This window comes from Cupressus sempervirens, chromosome 3 (assembly GCF_028749045.1).
Source record: "Cupressus sempervirens isolate cs-2001-9-10 chromosome 3, ASM2874904v1, whole genome shotgun sequence".
Taxonomy (NCBI): Eukaryota; Viridiplantae; Streptophyta; class Pinopsida; order Cupressales; family Cupressaceae; genus Cupressus; species Cupressus sempervirens.
In genome coordinates this window covers 605,460,160-605,486,588 of record NC_143120.1, presented here as the reverse complement: position 1 = coordinate 605,486,588, position 26,429 = coordinate 605,460,160, and positions in this window count along the sequence as shown.

Here is a 26,429-nt window from a genome sequence, read left to right as displayed (position 1 = left end):
TACAGTATAGAGAGAGTGCTTACTGCATCTTAATTCTTTGGATGAAATGAGAAAGTCTATCCTAGAATGCATAGAAATCATATAGAAGAAAGGAAACCATGACACAACTCCCACATTAAGAGTAAGGAATTTCAAATTGGAGATTGGGTATTACTTTATGATTCCAGATTCAATGAAATATGAAGAAAGTTGTAGACATGATGACTGGGTCCTTATGAAATAAGCTATGTATTTGCAAATAGAGGAGTTTAGTTAACCACAATTGATCCAATACATTTCAAGTTATTAGTCAATGGACATTGGCTAAAGTTGTATCACTAGACCCAAATGAAAGAAGACTTCCGGCAACAATTTCAATAGGCAATTTTAAACAAACAACAAATAACACTTCCTATAGCAGAGGGTGCCAACCTTCTTCTTACAACTCTTCAATAAGAATTCCTTTGAGCATGACTATAATAAAAACTTTATGTTTACATAAAGTTCAATTCTCCATTCACTTACTATATTCTTCTTTTTCAACTCATTTCATTTCTTTCTCTACCACCCACCCACCTTCCACATCATTTTTATATGCTTTCAATAATATGAAAACTCCATTAATGTATGTTGTCCTTGTCATTATTCCACTCTCACCACCTTTTATCTGGCATGTGCAATGATCAAATTGATAGGTATAAGCTTTTCAAATTTTATTCATTTTAGTGCATATATTTAGTTGGTTATATCTACTACTGCATTAAATATATCATTGTAGCATTATGCTACTTCTGTACCTCCTGTAAAGTATGACAAGTGAGGACACTTGTCCATGTTTCATAGGGGGCAGAGAAGGTTACTAATTCCAAATGACATTTCTATTTACTCATTAAAGATCCTCAAATCTATACTTTCCCTTTGTTTAAAATCTAGTTGCCATACTACACAAGTGTCAAGTATCATACCTTTATTCCCCAAAAAATCTCATTGTCATACCTAGATGTGACCCAAACTAAATTTTGAAGTGATTCTCGCATATCTATGATTCATTCTATTAAAACCACATCATTATTGTTCATGATGGAAACACCAAAAAAATGTGAAAAGGGTATGTGGTTTTATAAAGAAGCCTAAAATTCATAGAAGAGAAGAGGGTAATTATTGAAAATAAAGTAGAGGTTGAGATTAGTAAGCACAAATGGGAGGTTAGTTGCAGTGATGTGAACCGGTATATCATAGTGTTTTAATTTTTGATGTAAAAGTAGAAAGAAGATTCAATGCATGTGGTTGGCTAGGATATTTCTTGAAATTAATGGATTTTGACGAAGAAGTAGTTACTAAATTTACAAATACATTTGACGAAGGTGAAGAAATAATATGGGGAGTGTTAGTCATTGCCATAGAGGAATGAATAGTGGAAGTAACCAGGTTTTCAGTAGCAGGGGAATACTACCCCAATGAGCACGATGCCAGATAAGCTAGGGCCCAGTTTTCCCTACCAGGTGACCCTCCATTGGAGATTACTAAGTAGGGGTGCAAAAGAATGTGTATTCCTCCACCACAAAATGAGTTGGCCATGCATATTATCAAGTATTTTACCTATGAAGGAAGTTTTTCTAATTTTCACACACATCATTTTAAGTTACTCAATTATATAAGGCATAATTTTCCAATAAATATCCCCAATTTCTTGTTCAATATGTTATGCATTAGTGACAAGGAAACCCAGAAAGAAAAGGACAATTCTATTACTCACCATGCCCTAATTAAATTACTCATAGAAATATCTCTTAGGGATATCTCTCCTATGTTATGGGTAGAATTTTTCTAGCATAAAACTCTACAACCTTAGATTGTCCCTAATGTACTACCTAGCCAAGATAATGTAGTCTCCCTTGACACAAATATTGAGCAAGGCACCCAAGGTGTGAAAATGAAAAATGTCCAAGAAAATGTTCCTTTACCTGCTCAAATGAGAAATGCACCTACTTCTACTTAAGAAAAAAGAAAACAAAAGTTACAAGAACTTTGGTTTTGGCATTAGAAAAACAAAACCCTACAGTCTCAAAATGGAAGAAAATAAAGTTAGTTCCTATAGCAGCTACTCTTGCAACAGAGACACTGAAGAGGGTTAGCAAGAAAAAGGCCATGGTGCTTGAAGAAACCCCTACGTGATGAAGCCCTATAGTGAGAGGACAAATTCCTAAAGTGCCCTTAGAAACCTAGTCCACTTTACCTAAACAATCTGATGAATAACCTCCAGTACAAGTTATCCCAGATGATTCCTCGAGTCAACTTGAAATTCTAGACATTTGTCAAAATCTTGATGAGAAATGTAAAGCTAAGATTAATAAATGCCAAAATAATTCCTAAGTAAGTCAACAGGATACCCCAAGATGTGAAGAAGAAGAAGACCCAATAATGCACCAGCTAGCTTGTTTAGAAATTGCCCTAATTTCCTATAAGAAAACATGGTTTATAAGCTTCTTGGAACACTCATTGAGGGAATAGAGGAAGAAAAATAATTGGGATGAAGAAAGTGGCCTGATTACCTTACAAATGCTTATTTTCAGCTATATAATAAACTTGTGTTAATAACAACCTTATGGGAAGAAGAGAAAAAGAAAATGAAGAAGGTAATAATAGACCAAAGTGAAGAAATTATAGAAGTAAAAGAGCGATTGGCGAGACAAAAGGAAAATATGGATCATGCCCTTAAGCTAGCTAACCAAATAATTACTTGTAGGCCACCACCTAGGATCTATGCCATCTATTTAAAAGAACAATTCCTCTTATTCTAGTTGATGATGGCCCTCAAAGATATATATATACATAATTCAAGTCAGCTCATGAATTTTATGGTTTGTAGCAAACCCTTCCATCATGGCAAAAAATTTACAATGTGAATTGTATATGCATAATTTCATTTTCCCTACAAAAACTCAATAGGACCCTTTACTTTATATAGGGGATATATATCTTAGGGCCCTAATGTCTTGGATGCACAATGAGGCCAACTATGATAGACAATTGAACAATTATAGAGAATAGGAGAGATAGAACCCCTACCATTAAGAGTAGAAAGCAATACACCAGAAGAAATCCTTAGGAATTGGTTCAGGCTGACCTATGGAGACATTCACAAGGAAATAAGAAAAAAAATCTTTGAGACTAGAACAAAAGTGTATGTAAAGTATGATAGCATGCCTTAATTTTTCTTTCAAAGAGCCATCACTGGTGTCAGAAGAAAATGGAGTAGACTTCCCAAGGGATTCAAAAGGTCAGAACCACAAAGCCCTATCAACCTTGAGGTATCCCTTCACTGCACATGAAAATACATACAGTTGGGAAGAAAAATTAGACAATAAATTTGGTGTCCATTAGCAATGCAGCCACCAATGCCACTTTAACTCCTGTATGACATCAACTCTAAATGACTTGATAGGTTGCAAGAGGATCATAGGAGGGAAGTGTGGGAAAGAAAAAGAGGATTCTACTATGCTTTTAGGAGTAACATGCAAGGGAGGACTGAGGTTGGAGACTTTTGATCAATTGCTAGAAGATGCGATGCTTGAGGACAAGCATTAAATTTACCATGGGGCAGATGGGCCAATTATTGCCTCCATTTTATATTAATTTTAATACTCTATTTTTAATACTGCTAGGACATTTGTGAACTCGTAACTAGTTGAACTTATGATAAAGTCCAGATAGAACTATTAAACCATGGGTAGATAGTTAAGTCATATTTTGCCAATATTATACATATAATGCAGTATTTCATATACCCATCAGAATGTGTGTTCTAATATTTGGATTTAGTTTGATTATGCTTATTTGTGTAAATATTTCTGCATTGCAACTAACTTGCTAGGAAAGGAAGAAGCTGGAGAGTGATCGAAAACATTCAAGAAGAAGCGTCAAGGCCCAACTATGATAGAGGAATAATTATGGAACTAGAAGACATAACTAATAAAAATGAGGAGCCATTATTCTAGGAATGCATAGATGAAGTGTTGCTATATTCCCTCTACATTTACTATTGTGCTAAATTGGTCACCCAAACTTTATTGCTTATTCCGTAGACTGTTATATTTTGCTCATCTTCTCTGGTAGATCTTCAGCTAGTTTGTTTTCTTTTTTGTTTTAGAATAAGTGTCGATACTCTATTTATATGGATTGGATTGATAGTTTAAGGAGGTTAGAAATTTTTTATGGAAAAACATTGTTGTCTCTTATAGTGAGTTATTTGCAGTTTTATGTATTGTTCTTATGTAAGGAGTTTTTGAAATATAATGAAGTAATTCTTGGTTTACATTCTGTATTAGTATATTAGTAGAAGCCAACTGAGGGGTCCTACTTGGGTAGTGGATTAGATTAGAGTAGTGTAGTCTTACTTCCAACATTTCTAGTATTTTAGATAGAAGTTACAGTTTCTTCTTGCAACATTATACTTTGTAAATATTCCTGCAACATCTATGAGAGAAGTTATAGTGGATGGTCTAGGTTGAAATATAGGTTAGCATAGAGTTGTATTTCCAACATTTATTTCAATAAGGAGTCAAGTGTGTTACTTTCCTACAGCACTAGTGTAGTTTCGTTATATGCATTTTACTTTCCTGCATCATAAGCATAATGACTCTTCAAGGAACCTAGTGCACGTACTGTGCTGACCATTTCAAGTATACATCCTTGGGTTGACAAATTAAATGCACCTCATGGTGGGAGAAGTAATCTTTAGATCGAATAAACTATTCCTAAGTAAGGCTTTGGGAATGATTATCATAGACCTATTGTGAGGTAGACCAAATACTACTAGCTATCACTCGGTCACCACTAACTGGAACTCAGTTAACACTATTTTTCTAGCACTCAATTACTATTGACACAACTTGGTGACCTTGGAATTATAGTAAAACAAACTTGATTCTTTTTCATTTCCTTTTCAAATTGTTTCCCACTAGCCATGCAAATTTTTACAACAGTACAATTAACCTCATATGGACTTTCAATCAAAGGTAGCACAATTTATTTCTTCCCATTCACCCAAAGAGTATATTGTTTTAATCTTTCATCATGTATAGCATATCTATCATATTTCCAAGGTCTACCCAACAGAATATGACAACAATCCATAGGCATAATATCACACAAAACTTCATCAAAGTAATGTCCAATCTTGAACTTCACAAGGCATTTCTCACTTACTAATATTTTATGCTCATCTTTGATCCATGAAACATGATAGGGTTTAAGATGCTTCAACCTCTGCAATTGCAACTTTGTAACCAGCTTGTGGTGCCAAATTTGTAGAACTTCCACTGTCAATTATCACTTTGCAATATTTTCTAGCCATCTTACATCTTGTCTTGAAAAGACTTCTCTTTAAAATAGGTTCCTCATCACTTCCCTTATTACATATGGTTCTTCTTACCATCATATTTTCTCTAGCTTCAAGTCCACTTGGTGAACCCTCATCATCTCCTTGAATTATAGTATCTTTGTTACCTTGCCCAGTTTTAGAGGATCTACATTCGAAGGGTCTATGCCTTTCTTCACCATATCTAAAACAATTACCAATAAAAATCACCTCTAGAATAAGAATTACCTCTTCCTGAGTAAGAATTAGTACCTCCTTGGTAAGAGTTACCACATTTCCATTTGGTCTTTCCTTTTTCATCATCCTTCCATTCATATTTTCCCTTATCTTGTATAATTTTTTTAGATCTACCACCTTCACCATAAGATCTACCTTTGCCTCTTTGGAATCTACCACCTCTACCTCTTTGTCTTTGTTCATGCTTGTTTGTCAAGATCTCCTCAACCTTCAAGGCATATTGGTATGCTTCTTCCACACTTTCCAACTTCACAAAACTTATTTCATCTTGAATTCTAGATCTCAATCCATTTATGTACCTTGCAATTTTCTCAACATCATCATCTATATGTCGAGATTTGATGTCCAACTTGTAGAATTCCTCAGTATACTCCTTCACACTCATGTCTCTTTGCCTTAAATTTTGCATCTTTCTCAACAAGCTAACTTGGTTATTAGTAGGAAGAAATTTTTTCTTTACTTTGTTTACCATTTTTGGCCAAGTCTTGATCTTTTCCTTTCCTCTCCTTTGTCTATCAGTTTACAAATGCTCCCACCATAGTGAGGTAAATATTTTCAACCTAGTAATTGTAATCTTCACCTTCCTATTATTAGGAGTGCTTTCATACTCAAAGAACTTCTCCATTTTAGAGATCCTACAGTGCTTGCCCCTAAGTCACATTTTAGTTATCATTGCCAAACTATTTTAGGTTAGTTTTATACTTGATGTTTAGTAGCATTACTTTCAGATTTTCAAATATTGTTTCAGATTTAGTTGATTATATGATGAGATTACTTGGTACTCTATATTCCATGTATGTATGATGATTCTTCAGTATTTTCAGTTATCGATGATGATTAGTTAGATGGTTTATTATCACGTGTTTTCTTATGGATACTTACCCCATACTGCATTTGTATGGTGTGTGTGTTTTTTTTCTTTATGGATGGTGTTTTGATGTGGTTAAGGAAGGGAGTCATAGTCACCTGCTAGTCAGGATCTACACGATGCACCACTTCCTGCCATTGCTTGTTGAGCTTAGAATATTGTGTCTGTACATGCATAATTTTATGTAGGTTGCAGGTATCGGTATCGACTTCCCTAAATTGCCAGGATGAGCATACCCTATTGCATTATCTCAATGGTAAGAGGGGGATATAAATTCTTAAGTCCAAATCCCAACCCTCTAAGCCATGTGTCCTAATTGAAAATTAGGACAAGTATCTAAGTCAAGTACCCTCCGAATGCATTGGATGACATTAATTCATGATTATAACCCTTTGTTTGATTTAGTATGTGTTTTGCTATGATGGTTTTTTATACGTTGTTTATGAGTCCTTAGTGTATTTTCTATTAATTAAGTCTAATTAAAAGGTTAAATTAATTATTTAGTTTAATGAAAAATTAATATATTTTTAATATTTAATTAATTGAGAAATTAATTAAATAAAAAAATTAAATTTGGAGATAAAAGTTTAAGGATAAATTTAGAACGTGATAATATTTATTTAGTTTAATAATAATATATTTAGAGTTCATTTTTAAATAGATGCTAAATATTATTGTTATTTAAGTTAATTAAATATTTTATCAATTAAGTTTCTAAATTAAATTAAAACTATTAAAAGATTCTAGATCGCATGATGCGAGCATGAGTTTAAAATAAAAGAAATTAATTAAAAATATAAAATAAGTGAAAATAATAATGTTATTTTAATTTCATAAAGTGCACATGGGATTAAAAGTAATAAATTAATTAAAAATAGAAGTCAAGTGGAAAATTAAATAAAGTTATTTAATAATCTGGTTAACATGCGTGAAAAGATAAAGCAAAGATTAATAAAAAGTTAATTTTGAGTTTGAGACTTGTGAGCAAGGAGTCCTCTCGGGTGAATGCACAATTAGTGCCCCGATTTGAGGAGAAAACTCCTTATCACAACTTTGGGGTTCATTTTTGAGAAACCACGAATTTTGAAGACATGAATTTTTGGGAGACAAATTTTGGTAGTGAATTTATGAAGGACAATTCTAGAAAAGAATTGTAGAGAAAAGTTATTGAAGGGGAGCGAATTCTCTCATAGTTTTTCGAGGATTTCGTATTAGCATCGAGATCAGGTAGGGTTGTGTTTTGGTCTCTGATTATTTACACAATTTCCTTATTTCTTGTCTTCTTCGTGTCTGTGGATTGTAGATTTGAATTCTATATGATGAATGTTTAAACATTTCAATATTGGAATTTATCAAATGCTTGTCAATTAACTTCTGTATACATAGGATTTAAATGGGAAGTGTTGAATCTAAGACTGAAACTCTAAATTTGGATGGTTGAATTTAAAAGGAAAAATCTTGTTTAAAAAATAAATAAATCCATATTGTATTTATCGATAGTGCTAGAAATTCAAATAAATAAATATAAATATATATATATATATATATATATATATATATAATGTTATTGGGAAAAATGTTTTAAATAATATATACACAGTAAATGTTAAAAATAAAAATAAAAATTTATAAATGTTATTGAAAAAAACATTATAATTGTTATTGAAAAATGTTTAAAAAAAAAAAAATTATGGGGGGGGGGGGGGGGGGGGGAAGGGAATTACCCCGTGCCCCACCCCCTGTCATAGCTCTACGCGACAGTACCTGCGTTGTAGGTATTACGACTATAGGTACCAAGTACCTACCATCGACCCTTTGAATTAAGCTGATGGACTTATTAAAAACACGCCTTTTTTTAAAAGTTTTTTTTAATATATATTTTATAAAAGGTTTTTTTTAATAATATAATTATATTTTATTTTAAATATTATGTTAATTAATAGAATTATTAATAGTTTTCAATAATAAATAACATTTAATATAGTTGTTGATTTAATTAAAATAAATTTAATAAATATTAATTAAATATTGATAAATGAACATTAACTTATCCAAATAAAATTTAATTTAATTGAATGTGAGTATTAATTAGCAAGATAGGGAAATTTTTAAGAGGATTAATTCGACTTTAGTAGAGCTATGATGTTAGCAAACTTGGAATAAATATAATATTTATCCTTTAGTAAATTTAGAAAAAAAATCGATTTTCAACTGTGGGGTAAATCCTTAGTTTACTTAAACAAATACTTGAGTTAATTATAAGATAATGGAGGATCTATCTTACTTGATTACAACTCTAAAACGATAACTGAAACCTCATATTTGATTTAACCATGAGATTGTATAAACAAGCCAAAACATGTATTTGCATCTTGTTTCTTATGATGTCTATGTTTGGGGTTTCAGGTTGATCTAGCTTTGACCAGTTTAGGTTGTTACCAAAGGCTTGGGGGTTATGCGATTTTCATATTATGATGATTTGTTCTCAATCTTTCTAAACCCAACCATGGCGATGTGTTGATATGCTCTATGATGGATGTTTTTACTGTTTATTATTGTTTTCCAGTTTCCTTGTGTGGAGCTTAGGTGTATGTTATGAGATACTTGACTTAACCATTTTTGAGTCATCGATCAGTTATATATATGATTTTCCTTCCAGTTGCTTTGAGAGGACTGAGATGTTTTGGATGGTTTTCTCTTGATGATGTCATGTTGTGACATGTTTGACTTGACCATTTTGGAGTCTTCGATTAGTATTGTGATATATTATTGGGATACTTGTTGGTTGCTCATTGGAGAACCATTAGATATTGTGATTTATCACTGATGCCTTTAGTTGCTTATAGAGAACTATCGTGATCAATATGATTATCATTGGATTCTTTTCAGTTTCTCATGGAGAACTAATGTGATTATCGTGGATTATATTTATGATGCTTTTAGTCGCTTGTATAGGATAGAGGTGATTTTATTATGATTCTTGATTTGTAATTTCATGAGCTTAGGGTAGGTTATCTATGTGTAGTGTTTGGAAGTGGCTTGCAATGGGGGTCGGGGCCCTAAGAGGTTGCCTGGAGAAACCCATTGTAAGTTGTTTTAATAAGTGAAAACATCTCACCTAAATACTGACTTAAATGAACCTAATAAGATAACTGTATGTTCTCTCCCATGCCTTGAGTGCTAGTATAGACTAGGATGGGGTAGAGAGAGAACACTTGGTTGTGACCTTACATTCTGTAGTATGCCTCATTAGTATGAGAGGATACTAGTGGCCATAGGATCACAAGGGACTCGAGATTCCTAAGGGATTGCTCGGGTAACTTCCAATGTGACTTTTGTGATGACACTTTCTCGCTTACATAATAGGTTTCCTACGTGTCTTTGTGTGCCTCTGGGTTTAGATGTCAATCTATGTTGGAACCTTTGAGTTAGTGTACTTTTAGGATTTCACAGACTTAGAGAGTACTTGTGTTTTGTGTTTTGATATCTTGTTTGGGACTTGAGACTATCTCCTTAGCACAGTGGGAGTGGGCCATTTAGGTTCCCCGCGGTCGGGTGGTAGTGCTTTTTACTTTTACCATTGAGATCCATCCGTGGTAACCGTTGCTAGAGATTTCTTGGTTGACATTTACCTTCATTCTATTCATGGATTATTATGATGGATGGTTAGATTTTATGATGGATGCTTTATCATTATGGATGTATGGATGTATCATGTATGGTGAATGATTTCATTTATTTTACTGTACTTTGTATCATGGATTTGAGGATGATGTATCTTATTTCTACATATGTATATTCTTTTAAGACTTTCATACCCTATGACATGTACAGTGGATAAATGAGCATTCCAAATTAATTTTCCAAGAGGCATGTGGAACAAATGTATATTAAATGGACATTGGAATTTATAATTATTCTTTCATATGGATGTGGCATTTGATGGACTTAGTTATAGATTAGATTTAAATGTGACTCAATGTCTTGGGATCCTTAAGGAATGTAACCTGTTATGTATGTTTGTTGATGATTACATGTTATTGCTTCCACTACTATGTGTTTGATGTGCATGTTATACTTTCTTACTTAAAAATAAATAAAAATAAAATGTTTAGCAAACTTAGTAAAACTTTAGGTTAATTCTTTTGGATCCCTTGGCAGGGCATTACAGATCCAATGTAACATAGTGTTGGTATCCAATTTTTTCTCATAAGGAACAAATTCTACAATAGGCTTTGAATTTTTCCTAGATAATACTCTCAACAACCTTGCCTCATCTTGATCTTCTTCAAGTTCTAGATTAGGGTTTGGTGTTGTAACTTCATCATCACTCACATCATCAAGATGTGCTCCTCTCCTCTAGGCTATCTCTACAACATCTAATTTGGCTGCAATTTGTCTCAATGTATCCAATATTGCATTATCAACATTTTCTCTACCTCAAACCATCTTTACAAATCAAGTTCCCGCAAGATCGTAACCCTCTACAAGTTATAGGTCAAATCTGTAAATTTGCAACCCTACAACCCAATCCACTCATGGTTCTACACAATCCAATCACCACAAGGATGAACCTCAAGCTTTAATATGACCTAATGTAGGGAGGGATGAAGAACTAGGGCCAAAGACAACCAACTATTCAAGTCACCTACACAAAGTCAAAAAAATGGAAATAAAAACAAAAAAACCAACTCAAGAGATAGAGGAAGAAAATTAATTTATTCATATATTCATTCAAATATTTATTAACATGCCTAGCTGGAAGGCCTTCTGGGTTACAACCATATATCAATTCAATTACAATCTTTGATGATCCAACTTCACATTCTGCTCCTACTCTTTCTAAGTTCCATTCCTAAAACTCAATCCTAGACCTCCTTAAATACTTGTGCAGCCATAGGTTGGCCTATCACAAAATTAAACCTTACATTAAATGCATGCATAGCCACAAGTCAACTCACATCAAATATTAATTACCAATATCAAAATTAAATATGTATAAGGTGGCTCAAAATGGAACTAAGCACAAACAACTCATCAAAAAAAGGCTCCAGGAAATATTTACACTCAACATCCAAACAAACACTCGACAACCATACAAACTCATCAACCATAGATCATTTAGAAATCACACAAACTCTGCAACCAAAGGGTGACTTAGCAACCAAAGAACACTCGACAATAACTATGAACTTGGATACCACCTAATGTAGGGAGGGATGAAGAACTAGGGCCAAAGGCATATGCATCTATTCAAGTCACCTACATAGAGTCAACATAGTAGAAATAACAACTTAGGAGATAGAGGAAGAAAATGCCTTCATTCATACATGCATTCAAAGATTTATTAACATGCCCAGCTATAAGACCTTCTAGGTTATGACCATGTATCAATTCAATTACAATCTTCGACGATCCAAATTCACATGTTTCTCCTACTCTTTCTAAGTTCCATTCCTAAAACTCAATCCCAGACCTCCTTAAATACTTGTGCAGCCATAGGTTGGCCTATCAAAAAATTAAAATTTACATTAAATGCATGCATAGCCACAAGTTAGATCACATCAAATATTAACTACCAATATTAAAATTAAATACATGCAAGGTTAGTCCAAATTAAAACTAGACATAGACAACTCAGCAAACAAAGGCTCCACAAAATACTGACACTCACAATAGTATATTTGACCCCATTTTTAGACCAAATTTTTTGACCATCTAATAAAATGGGGTCAAATTGGTCGGAATATGCAAGTAAGCATATCTTATTTTTTAAATACATGTCCGTGTTAGTCAAAATTTTGACCAACACAAGCTTAATATGTAAAAAGACAATTTCTTGATGCCCATTATCATTGTATTCTTGATGCGCACACGAGAGAGTATTCTCGGTAAATTTCCTTTGCATTTATTTGACCTACAAATCGATATGATATGAACCCCAAGTAGGGAGAACATGCGATGATGAGGATTGGTCACTGAGCATGTGATTCTTCAATTTGAATATAATGGATCGCAGAGGTTAAGTATTGAAACCATTGTTTTTGGCTAGGGTTTGAAGTGAAATAATTCTTTTTTTTTTGTGGCTTTAAAGTCATTTGTTCTAGACCTTCTCTATCTCTACCCATGGCTAATATGGGTATGCTATTATTACAAGTAGAAAATTCCACAAATATCCCATCATCATCATTGTAGTGGTAGCAAGATTACTCACAGTCCTTCATTTACGCATTGTATCCTGTTTGACTTGTCTACTTAACATGTTTCTGCATTCCTTCCACACATTTTTAGCACTATTCCTATAGTTACACAAATTTTTTCCCTCCTAACAGTCACACACAAGCTCAAATCCCAAATAAATACACACCCTTCCTTACTTTCCTATTATTCTATCTTTGTTTTTCATCTCAAAGCCAAATTGCATTCCATGGCGTCCAACTCTACTTTTGCTGATGATGAGCACAAAGATTCATCTAAAGAAATTGTTTCATCTCCATCTACTTCTTCTTCCCTATTTTCCTCCTGTTTTAATTGGCTTACATATTTTAATATTGTTCAAGTCAAAACTAAGTGAAATTTCCCTCACAAGGTGAATCTCTTTTAATTGTGGATACAACATAGTAAACCAATGCCTAAAGGAGTTGGAGCAAACTTAGAAATAGGTAATGTTCTTTTTGATTAAGTATATATAGATGTGTCAGAGGTGGAAGTAGAAGACATCTATGAAAATTAATTTAGGTGGGTTGGATGCTACCTCTGGGCCCATTATTCAGGATACAATGGAGCAAGTGTACATGTGCCATAATTGTGTTAAATACCCTTGCCTTCTCACTATTCTTCAGGTTACCAATTTCTATTACTGATTGTGGTGCAACCATCCAAGCCTTAGGGAACACTAAGAAAACCTTACAAGTCTCTGAAACTTGTGTTCTCTTCTCCATAGCATGTGCACTTATGTGCAACACCTGGTATCATTGTGTACCGGCATGCATGATCCCATGCTAGTCTCTATTTTATCATGTGCCACCACACATGACTTTGTATAAATCCATCATGTACTCCTTGCAAAATTAGAAAATCCATAAATATAGGCTTCTTTGGCCATGGTAGGACTCTCAAAGCCAATAGGGTATTGGAAGATAAATGGATATGGGTATGCTATATTTTATGATTTACTCTATGCCAATCTTAGACTATGGGAAGCAAAACACAATGTATGCACATTATTATGTCAATCATCAAGCACTCTATTTTGAGTAGCATGGATAGTCCATCTAATAAATCAAATCATCTACTTTAGATAAAAATATTTTTGGCATAACTAAGAACAATGAATATAATTACCAAAATATATAGCTACAGTAGTGAAACACTTTACAAAGAGACCCAATTGGAGGAGGCTATGCCAATCTTGCAGGATCTAGATAAGCATGACAATTCATTGAAATCTAATATTTATTCATGTTAGTTTTATGCATCAAACACAGCCAAATCCATTAAAAATGGTAAGACTCTACATTTTGAGATGCACTTAATTTGTTTTCAAGTAAATAAAAACTTTGTAGATCCTAAACTTTTGAGCATGTATCCAAAGTGTGGTAGTTTTAAGGATACACTCAAATTGTTTAAAAAAATTCATTCATCTCATATTGTGCCATAGAATGTTATGATAAGGTATTGTATTATTAATGGGATTTGCAATGATGCCCTTACAATATATTACCAAATGTAGAGGACAAGGGTTTTCCCAAATATTTTTACATTCACCCTCATTCTCAAGATTTGTGTATATTTGGGTTTTCTTTTCCATAGTAAGAAAGTTCTTGATTGCATAGTAAAGAATGGGTTTGAGTTTGAAGATCATTTAGGGATTAATCTCATTGACATGTACCTACTCTTATGTGGGACAACAAAAGCCTGACATTTTAAACAAAAGTATTTTGAGCTATTTCTTGTAGTTCTGAGTCCTATTTCAATGAAGCATTACCTAGACTTCACTGTTAATGGAAGTTATAAAATTAGGAGCATTTCACTACTACATTTAACATCATTTTTCGACCAAAAATTTCGACCATCAACTAAAAAAATTTAGGGTGGTCGAAATGTAAAGGCAAAAATTTCATTTTTGTACATATAAGACACATGTTGGTCAAAATTTTGACCAACACAGGGCTTATACATCCGCAAAGTTCAAAAAAAATTTGCTCAATTACGTTGTTTGTGCCTGATTTCATTTGACATTTTTGGAGCATTTTCACATGGTTATCTCTGCATTTTCGCATGGTTTTCTCTGAGCCTAGTTTCATTTCAGGTTTTCTCCACCCACTTGATTAATGACGTCTGCTAGCCCTGGGAATAATATGAAAGGGGGCCCTGCATTTGCATCAATATAGGGGGGCCAAAATAGTAGTTTGAAACTCTCGATATTGTCTTTCTTTCATTCTTCCTGATGTGCTCAACTTCAAAAGCTATTCCATTCACGACCTCCAATCACACCTGCATCTCCGATGGTCGAGGAGAGGGATTTCTCTTCAAGCATATTTCCATAGGTACATGTGTATTTTTGTTGTAGGTTTTTATGATAATATTGAAGATGGAAGTGAATACTATTACTATCATTATTATTTTTTATGCCAAAGTTCAGCCATTGTTATGTAATATAAATGGGAGAGTCTCTGCTCAAGTGTTTTTTCTTAGTGATGTTTTGATGATAAGTGTTAAAAAGAGTCTAGTTACAAAAAGAATGTAACGTACTTGTTGTTTCATTTTATTGAAAGTGTGTAGATGCAGATTTATCATTTGGAATGTTGGTCTATTGTAACAAGTATTATACTTTTTGTTATAGTAATGAAAGAAAAGAAAGGAAATGTATATGTAGAAGCTGTAGTTGTAAGAGCTTAGAAGAAATAATAATGACAAATTTTTTGTTTTATAAATATAGTTGTGTTGGTATCATATTTTTATTGTATTTTTGTTTTAATAATACATAATTATATTGTATCATTTAGACAATAGTTTCATATTCAAAAAAAGAACAAAAAGAAAAATAAAATTGAGTGTGTTTCTCTCTTCAACTCTAGAACATTCAACTTAAACATCAACACATAAAGATAATAATTTGAAATTTGGTGTGTTTAGTGCTTGGAGTTGTACCCTCAATACCTAGGCCATGTGGGCTATAAAACATGATATTCATGTGATTCTATGTTAGATGATGATGATGATAATGAATAATCACCATCTACTACTAGCTCATGTAGTGATAAAAGGTCTTCAATGCACCTCTAACTACAAGTATGCCATGGAAAACTTGTGATGGAGATGACTCCTCAAACTAATAGACTATCATGGAAATTTTTTGATGAAGATGAAACCTAAAAATATTGGACTATCTTCAAAAACTTATGATGAAGATGGCACCTAAATTTACTAGACTATAATTGAATTGATGTACTTTGGATCCTTCATCGAAAGTCTCTGTCATTTTGTTCGAAGATGATTTATCTTCTAGTTCAACCAAAAGAATCTCTTTCCTATATTTCAACATTACATTTAATTGTTGCATTGCAATTAGGTCTTCCTACAAGGGTTTCCATTTGGATGAATAACAAACTTGTTGGTGTTTTAAAACTACTAAACAACAAAATTCTTAATACCAAGATGACAATACTCACACAGTCTAAAGACTAGCCAATTCTTATTATCAATTGTATGTGCACACCATTTGGGCCAAACTTCTACAAAACCAAGGGTGGTTTTCTACTCTTTTGGCTTTGCAAAACCAGGGTGGGTATACCCAGGGATGATACAAGACTAGGAAAACTATATGAGAATTATCTTAGTTTCATTCTGATTCTCATCTCAAATTCTCCAATACATGTACAATTCTTGATACTTTAATAAACACATCCTATATAACAGATATGGCCAAAAATATTCTATAGGTTTGTAGATGTTCTCAGCAATAATGGCTAACTAAAGCTAAAACATTCGATGTAAACAAGTAGAGGCCAACTTTGAAGATCTACAGGAAATAAAAGTAAAGTTGATTATAATTTTACATTTTGACAATCATGTGTGACACATTTCTCTTTTAGCTGGATTAAATTTGATCAGTGCCTAATCCATTGGGGTTCAGAGTCTACTACAAATCTCTAGATCTAATTTGTTGCCTTACAACAAATTTTATCAACAATTCTTATCAGAAATTGTCATTCAAAATCTTTTCCACTATTGCAGCAACCTTATCAAATTCATCAAAGCTTTTACTTAATCCATTGAATTAATAGCCATGATAAACAGATATACTACCTAATTGAACTGCATTCAATTGTACAAGCCTTTACTTATACAACATCAAGATAACCAAGTAATCAAAAGGAGACAAAGTTCAGAAAGAACTGATATGGGGACAGTTCATAATTTGTATTCATTTTCCTTGAAAATTGTATACAATTTACAATAGACTCAGAATGACCTTCAGAAAGAAACAAAGATCATTCTATATTCATGTATTCTCAAGATCTGATAGAGAAAATACATCACAAATTTTTGCTCAAAAATGGTGGACCAAAAACAGACTAAGTGTATCACTTAGCAAATAGAATTCAGACCTTTTCTCTTGCCCTAGAATTTCACTTATATAGTGTGAAATGCAACAAGCTTCAGGCTAAGAGAAACTGACAGGTGTCTTTTACAAGGAATATCTACATACACCTATCACAAAATGACAAAACTATGGGTAACAGAAGATATCGAAATCAAATCATTCCTTTTGGTGAGTCAGTTTCTGTTACATGTTCTAATGTTGCTGAGTTGGCTATTGATATGATTCATCTTCATATTTAACTACTAAATTAGCCAACGATAAAGCTTGTTCTGATGAGGGCACATTAACCTCCACCTACAGGCTTCCACCACCTTCATTCTGCATGGTAAGGAAAACTTCTACCTTTTCCTTTTCTTTAATTGTATTGGCATCTGGTGGTCCCGATTCTGCAACTAAAAGTGACAGGTTTTTCTTGTCTTCTTCTTCTGATTGGGTTTGAGTAGTGATGCTATCAATGATTTGGACTTCCTCACCATGCACCTCATCACTGTTAGTTTCATCTACATCAAACTACTCACTAGAAGGCATTTTTGTCATTCACCTGTCAAATAATGTGTCATCTGGCCAATTGAATTGCAAAATATCCTTTTTTTTCTTTATTATATAATCAGCCTCATTATCAATATCAACAAATTCCTGTTTTAAAGAATTAAAGAATATTTTGGATTTCACCATTTCTTCTGTTGTGGTGGCCCACCATGCATGCCTTGTTTCATTTATGAATTGATTCATTCTTAAATAGAATAAATCATCAAGTTCCTTCACCCATTCCTCTTTTCTTTTCAAGCTATTTTTCTTATCTAGGGCATGAGAAAATAAATTAATTTTTTGGCTCTTATATTTGTCTAAGTAGCCTATTATTATCTTCTGTAAATGTATCCTTTTGCTATCAAAATTAGCAAGATCAGAAACAATGTCAAAGGTTTTATCAATCTAATCACGAGAATTATTTATAATAGATAGACACAATAAGGTTATTTCTTTCTCCCTTCTCACCCATTTTTTCACAATAGGCTTTAGAGCCTCATCATATGATTTTAAATCTTCCCAGATGTTAATCACCCTGGCCAATTGATCATGGATTAGTGGCCATTCAACCTTGTCTCCTAGATATGTAAGAGTTGTTCTTAGTTTATCTTCATATTTAGATTCCAGCTCTACATGTAAGGCCCACAATTTACTCTTTTCTTCTTCAAAATCCTCAGCAGTGTAATACTGTGGCCCTTGGGGTGTGTCTGGTATTTCAATGAGTGGGCTAGATTTGAAAGGTTCAACAGGGGGGCGAGGGTATGTTATTTTAGGCCTGGTGGATATTCCCAGTAGCTTGTTCTCAAGCTCAACTCTCCTTTTTACCTCTTTATTGTAGGCATCCACAACTGCCTCATATTTACTTTGTAATTCAAACATTTCCTTTTCCTCCCTTTTAGCAGTAGCCAAGGCAAACTAAGAATAATCCACATTCATGTGGGCTACCTGTACGTGTGAGGTATCAACAACTCTCCTCACAATAATATTCCCTATCAGTCTTGAACCATCAAGTTGTGCTGATACAATCTTGGATCCTCTTCTTAATGACCACATAACAAGAGTAGCTTGATCATCACTAAAAGCAGTCCTTGCAAATTCCTTTTTATTTGGGTCTTGTAACTCCAGTCTATTAGAAATAGAGTTGAAAATCAATGCATCTGCAATATCCCAATTAGGAAACAATAGTATGTTAGAAGTTTTTACCATTTGCCTTCCCTCCTCAGGGGTAATGTTCTAGAATTCTTGCATCATTTTCTCCTTTATTTGGTTTTGGATGGAGGCTTCATCCATTTCTGGATGCTCTATTTTCATGTTCTTACATCTTTCCTCAAAATTGTGGATGTTTGCCCTCCAAGCAAATTGATGGAAAGCACTAGACCTTACAAAGCTGTCATCTAACAAAAATTGCTGGCTGGCTTGTTCCAAAACAGGGTCCAATTCCCTTCCTTAAAATCAGCTACAGTCAGCTCAAGGCTTGGCACAGGAGGTTCCTAGGGGTTCGCTTCATCGATCTCTGCTTGAGTGACAAAAAATCCCCCTTGTGATCCAATTTGTTCAATTTTCTCAATAGTGAGCTGCTCCTCCCCATTTCTTAAAGGGGTCTATGAAGGTGAATACTCCTCAACATGAGAATCCTCCTCTCTTATTATTTTTCTCCTCTTAGGGGAGTGCTCAGTAGGCCTTTCTTCAAAAACCCTACTAGTGGACTCAATTATTTGTTTTCCTTTGTCCACTATATTCTTTTTATTTTAAACAATAGTATATCCTGGCCTTTTTTGAACAGTTAATTGACCTGCCCTTATATTGGGAGTAAAACCCAATCTTCCCATTACTTCCCTAGCCTTATCCAGTAGAACCTAATAAAGAATTGCTTCGTTTCATTCATTGCCTCTATTATTTTAGAAAAATTATTCATAAGTTTTTTCATCTTATCTACATTTGTAACTGCATCGTCCAAAGGACTATAATCTGGATCAAAATAATGAATGAAATCCAAAATTTTAGAAAAGACTTTCCACTTTTCTTTCCTAGTCTCTTGCTCCTGCAAGGAGTACTCATTCCTTATTAAATCTTCAAGAAAATAAAATTCATGCTCAATTTTACCAAGCTTAATTCTTTGCCTCAGAGCCAAATGATAAAATCCTTCAGAATCACAAAAACGAGGATGGGAAGTGACCATCTTATAAGGATTCAAAATCTTGTGCAGAGAAAGCCAACCTCCTTTTGTGATTACAAAATGATGAGCCACTGTGCAAGTAGGAAAAATTGACCCCTTTTGTCTTTTCAATAGAAGGGCTTCCTCCACTCCTCCCAACTGCCACAATATCTTAGCAACTCCTACCTTCAAAGGCACTTGGTAGGGTAGTACGTGAGGGCTTCCTTTAAAACCATATATTCTAAATACAGTAGAAACAAAATATGGAATGACATCTCCCCAATTATGTGAAACTTTCAAACCACTTGGGTTGTCCATAGGCCTAATGAGATTCATTAATGCTTTGGGGATTCTGGAATTGTCCCTTAATAGGAGGCATCTTAACTTTGAAGCAAAATACCTATCAAACCTGACAAAACTGGCATTCTCTACATCCCAAGTCATATTTGCACTCCACAATTTAACTGGTAATGCTTCCCCACTCTCTTCTCTATCTAATTCTATTTCTTTACTAAAATATGTTACTCCCTTGAATAAGAACATGTGCATTAACAGAGAATAATGGGCAAAAGTTTTTTCCACCTTACCCTTACCAATTCCAATAAGTCCAATGTGAATCTCCTCAGCTAAGTAAGAAGCAAAATCAAAAATTATATCCACACCAAAAGAGGAAATCTGAGTAATCATATACATAAAATCCATAGGCATGAACTCTTCTTCATCTCTCCCAAAAACTTTACACAAGGAGCTATATATTTCTATGGCCCTATAATTGAAGTATGCCCTTTTGAAAGGCTCCCTAGAGGATGCTGTTATTGCTAGCAGTCTTCCAATTCTACCTATGTGTGCGTTCAGTGCTCCTTGCCTAACTGCATCTCTCTTAGGCATATACTCATTTTCTAACCCTTTCAAATCAATGGGCACATGATAATCAGTGACAGGCCCTAAACTGAAAACTTCCCTAATCTCCTCTGCGCTAATTGTAATCAAGATTTCACCATCAGTTCTCCTCACTACCCTAAGGGCTTGGTCGTAATTCTTAGCTATAGCTTCCAAAAGATCATAATCCATGAAAACACTGGGAACCACCATTTTCCCTAGACCAAAATTTGAGATGTTGGCATGTGGAGCAAAAATGTTCCTCTTTGAAAACCATTTTTTTAATAAAACAAGACCGGTCTGTGAAGTTGTTGCATCCCTAACCCAGTTTCCTTTGTCATACAACTCATCTGCTATTTTTAGCCTAGGGTTTAATGAAGGTAGCCTCTTAAACTCTACAATTTCAATAGTGGAAGAAGGGAGCAGTTCAAGCAAATCATCGTGGACATTCCTATCCAAATAGTTCTCTTGACCAGAAAACGCTTTCTATTTTGGAGCCATTTTAATTAACTCTTGAAGGAATTGAAACAACAGGAGGATTATAATGCAAGTACTTACTTTGAACTTCGCTCTAGTTCTTCTCAGTGTTACTGCAATCTTTCTGCGAACAAACTACTTCACAATCTTACCGAATCCAACACGGTCTTCTCAACAACTATTTTTGCTTAGAAATGCTCTAAATCTTTGTTCAAGTACGATGGAATTAAGAAAATCTTCTATGTTATACTCTATTTTTCTTCACATGGGAAGCTTTCATCTCTCATAAATGCACAGGGTGGCATCACCTTCTATATTCAAATTTACACCGTGGATTTATGAAAAATCCTACGATCCAAGGACGGAAGCAAAGATGACTCATGTTCCTCTTGACAAGCTGGTAGTCAACCCAATGACAATTTTCCATGTGTACCTTTCCTTCATTATTGGTGCCTCTGAACTGGACCCACAGAACTCTAAGGACATGTGTCACTTAGGCGCTATCTCGCTATACATAAAGAGTGAGCACCTTGCCATAACAAGATAGCGCTCATCATTGATCCTGATTTGATCATGCGGATGAAATTTGATGCATTGGTCAAAAGAAATATGGTGGGCTCCTTATCGCCATGTCACTATTCGTAACCTTTGTGCAACTCGCCATAGCTAGATAGCGATGATCATGGATCTGAGATAGATTTGATGATTAGTCTTTCATATATTTTGTGAACAGGGCGTGGGTCCAATCATTGATGACGTGATGAAATCTTGGCTATATTACCTGCTGCTTGGGGCCCATATTTTTTTATTTCTCGGCCAGGCACTATGTCGCTAATGGCAAGAAGAACAAGTTCCCGATAGCGACATAGCGAATCTCGATGTCTTTGCTTTTCTCGACGTATACATGTAGCCCATTAGATGCCAGCGTGTTCCAAAGCTTTATAATTGATATCTGATGGAGTACTTTCTAGGACCCACTTACTCTGAAAAGTTGCCATAGTACTACTTTTCTTCTGGGTGCTATGTCGCTAACGGCAAGAGACATCAATTCTTCGATAGTGACATAGTGATTTCTGGTGACTCATCAAAATTCAGGGTCAGAAAGATAAAGGCGAGTGAAGTCATAACTACCCTCATTAATGCATCTGACACATAATAAAATAGCACATGCACCATGCAGCCTAAAAAAACTTACGATCATCAAAAAATTTAAAAGTGACTGTCGGCCATTATTTTTGGTGAAGGCATCATGTCGCTAACAGCGAAGTGCCCAACTTCTTCGATAGCGACAAAGAGACTAATCAAAAAAGCTAAGATTTCTGTTGATGCCTTTTATACCTCAATGTTGTAATTCCTTTTCAGGTTTTGACATGTCTGTTGTAAACGTGATGAAATATATCTAAAACAATACAATCTCTAGTCACCGTATTTCCACTTGACAGTACCACTTTTCAACTTAGCGGTGGTCGCTATGTCACTAAGGGTAAAATACTTGTATCTTTTCATAGCGAGATAACGATTGCCGTAGATCTTTTAGGGATTGGGTAGTCAGAAACACAAAAGAAAAGATGTGACTCAGGGTGCAGAAAGTTTGAAAAGGATGGGAATCTTCACATATTTTTAGTTTCGTGCCCGAAAAATTTAAAAGAAAACAAGACCTAGGGTTTCGACAAAAATTTGCTTCAAAGACCTACAAAATATGACTTGGCTAGAAACCCTATTCACCATAGGTGGATCCCAATCTAAATTCTTCTATACCTTGGACAAAGGAATTTGACTATGCAAAAATTCAGACCAACAAAACTATCATGGAAAAATTGTGACGAAGATGCCACCTGCAACTATTAGACTATCATAGAAATTGTGATGAAGATGACATTAAAAACTATTGGACTATCATGTGTACAAGTCACAAAATGATTCCAACATATGAAATTAAGTGTACTACATAGGATAGTGATGATTGAATTTCCATGCCCTCCAAATTTGGTGGTTGTAACATTTATACCAATTTCATTTGTGGGATACACACTCTTTAAATACTCTAGGCAATTCCTGAGTGCAGATGTTTCAATTCCTTAGTGTCAAAACTTGAATATATTTCATGCTTATCATTTCCTCTAGCAATTCTTATGTAAAACATCATTAAAATAATTGTTCCCTTTGACAACGTCAAAGAGTGTATATATACAATATTTTTGAAGTTGTCTTGTGCTAAATGAACCTTTTGTGATCAATTCTTATAAATATCTTGGTTGGTACAACTGCAGATTTCTTACTGGCTTTGTACTAGTACCCAAGATTAACATTGATGACATTAGTAGAATTCCAAGTTTTGCTCTTGTATTCCTATTAATTGTACTTGATTGTCAAATATGTTAAAGAAGAAACAAATGCCAGTTAATTTACAGACCGTAACTGACCTGAATTGCTTGATGTATTTTTTAAATGTTGAGATGCATATACTAAGAATTTTTTGTTGCTGCAAGCCAAGCCACAGCTGACAGACAGGTCAAAGCTTCCAACTATTATGGATCCTGTGATTAAAGAGTTGCTGAACTTGAAATATCTTCAGCAAGTAAGTTGCATGCAAAATATTTCTTTTGAAGGGAATTGACATTATTTTTAAAAATACATTCAGTTTATACAATTTTACTCATGTTTTGGTGGATAAAAACTTAACGTTCTTCCACATTTCTTGCCCATTTTATTGCATATCTAAAATAAGACATAATCTTTCCATTTTCCAATAGCTAAATGTCTTTAACTGTGATTGGAATTTGGCATAAAATGTATTTTTTAGGTTAGTTTGTCAGCTAGTTCTGGTTAATCGCCATTTGAAAATTAGAGGTGCTAATCCTTTCATTGAAGATAAAATTTATAGTGCACTACATATCATCACACTTACCCAAAAAAGTTGAGCCAAACATTTGATTATCTAGATTGATTTTCATTGTCCACTTCATAATCTTAGCAAGAAGAACACCATAAGTGCTTGTGAACCAAGTATTTATGATGAAGCAAGAAGGAAAGAAAAATGAAAAAATGTGTTGAGTCGAGAGATAGACATTGGAAAGAAAGCCATTGATTATAAAAAGTATTAAGATCAAGTTTTAAAATAATGTTTTAATTGACAAGCACAAAGCAAGATTAGTAGCTAAAGAGCAACAAATTTTCCTTGTACATTTGTGCACTATCTCCATGATTCCATGTTTGGTCCTTAGCCTCTTTGCAATAACCACATGATCGATGATTGCCAAATAGTGCCAACATACTATGTGGAAAGGCCCTTTCTAGATCATATTTCAATGCAACAATTTATCAAATGATGGTGCTTTGAGGGGACAATGATCATCTTCAACCGTGTGACTTTGGCTCATTGCTTCAAATTTGTTAGAGGATATAGAAACTTACTGACTGTAAACAACAGGTATGTTCTTAGAAAAAAAACCCAAACTCATTGTAAATAGCAGGTATGGACTTAATGCATATTTCATGAGTTGTGGTTCATAAAAACCCATACTCATCAGCTTGAATTGTTTGTTTAATACCCAATGCATTGAGGTGATGCTTACAATTTGAATTCATAACAACCATTTCTCATCAACTTAAATTGTTTGTTTAGTACCCATTGCATTGACGTGACACTTACAAGGTTGAAGTATTGCAAATTCCTAGAAGGTCTGCCTACTCAATTACATGATGATCCAACTTTCCTTGATCCTTGGGAGAATGATGCAGGAGCATCAAGGTCAAGGTTAAAGGCATGAGAAGACATTAAGGTCTCAAGATAACCAACATGACCATGTTAGAATAGTTGATGTAATAAGACCCTGTGAAGGTCCTTTTTGATATGTTTGTAATCATTTTAGTTACATTTGAAAATATTAATTAACAAAAACCATATGTGTAGATATAAACATTAATCACAACATGTCCAATTTATTTGTAGGTATATTTTCCTATGAAGAAAGACCACGCCTGACAATATGAATCTAGAAGAAAATAATGAGACAATGGCTGCATTGTGGGCTCAATTCTGAAGAAAACCTAATAAATGTTATTGTCCTTGCAAAAAGTGTAAGGGTTTAAAGAATCGAAGAATTCTAATCACAATAGCCCAAAGTCATTGTAGGCAATATGGTCATGTTGAAGGGGGCCATGATTTTTGTCCATTGCTGAATGTGGATTTCCTACTGGAGGAACATGGAGGTGTGAATATCCAAGTTGAGGATAACGCTCCCATGGAAGAAGATGATAATGTGCCAGAGGACATGATTGAAGAAGATGGTATTGGGGCTAGTGATGAAGAGGCTCACAATGATGGTACTAGCGAATCTGATAATAATGATGAAGATGGTCTTGATATACCTTTACTTGAGAAGGCACATGAGCCCTTATACCCAGGCTCCCAAACAACTCTACTGTCAGCTATAGTGTTGTTGGTGAACTTAAAGGTTATGAATAGCATATCCAATGTAGCAATGTCACGTATGCTAAGGTATCTCATTTTTTTCATCTTCAAGGTTAGCATACAATTACTATTCATTATATTAACAATGCATATTTGTTGTTGTAGGTTGATTAGTGAGTTTTTGTTACCACCATCAAAGATTTTGCCTCGTTCGTACCGAGAATTATCTAACATTATGGATCAGATTGGAATGAAGTATTAGACAATACATGCATGTCCCAATGATCACATTTTATATCATAAACAACATGAGTTTGCATCAGAATGTCCTGATTGTCATGTTAGTAGATATCGGTCAGATCAAATAACAAAAAAAGTGCCTCACAAGGTTCTTTGGTACATTCCCATTATTCCACGTCTAGAATGGTTATTCAGGTGCGCTACCTTGGCACAATTTATGGATTACCATGCACACAATAGAAGTCAGGATGACATTATGTGAATGCCTACCGATGGTTTTGCATTTAAAGAGATAGAAGAAACATGGTCACACTTTAAAGAAGAACCTCATAATCTAAAACTTTCATTGGCGACGGATGGTGTCAATCCATATGGAGATATGAGATCTATTTACTTAGTATGGCCTATTTTTGTTATTAAAAATAACATTCCTCCTTGGATGTCCATAAAGAGGGAGCACATAATGTTGTCAATGATTGTGCCAGGTTTTTTTTTTTTATAGTTATCTAAATTAATTTATAAATAGTGCATGAAAATGGTTATAATAATTACGTAATGTTTATGTTCATTCAATTGCTAGGTAAATACCAAGTTAAAGATATGAATGTGTATATTGAGCCCCTAATCAACGAGTTGTTGAAGTTATGGAATGAAATCACTATG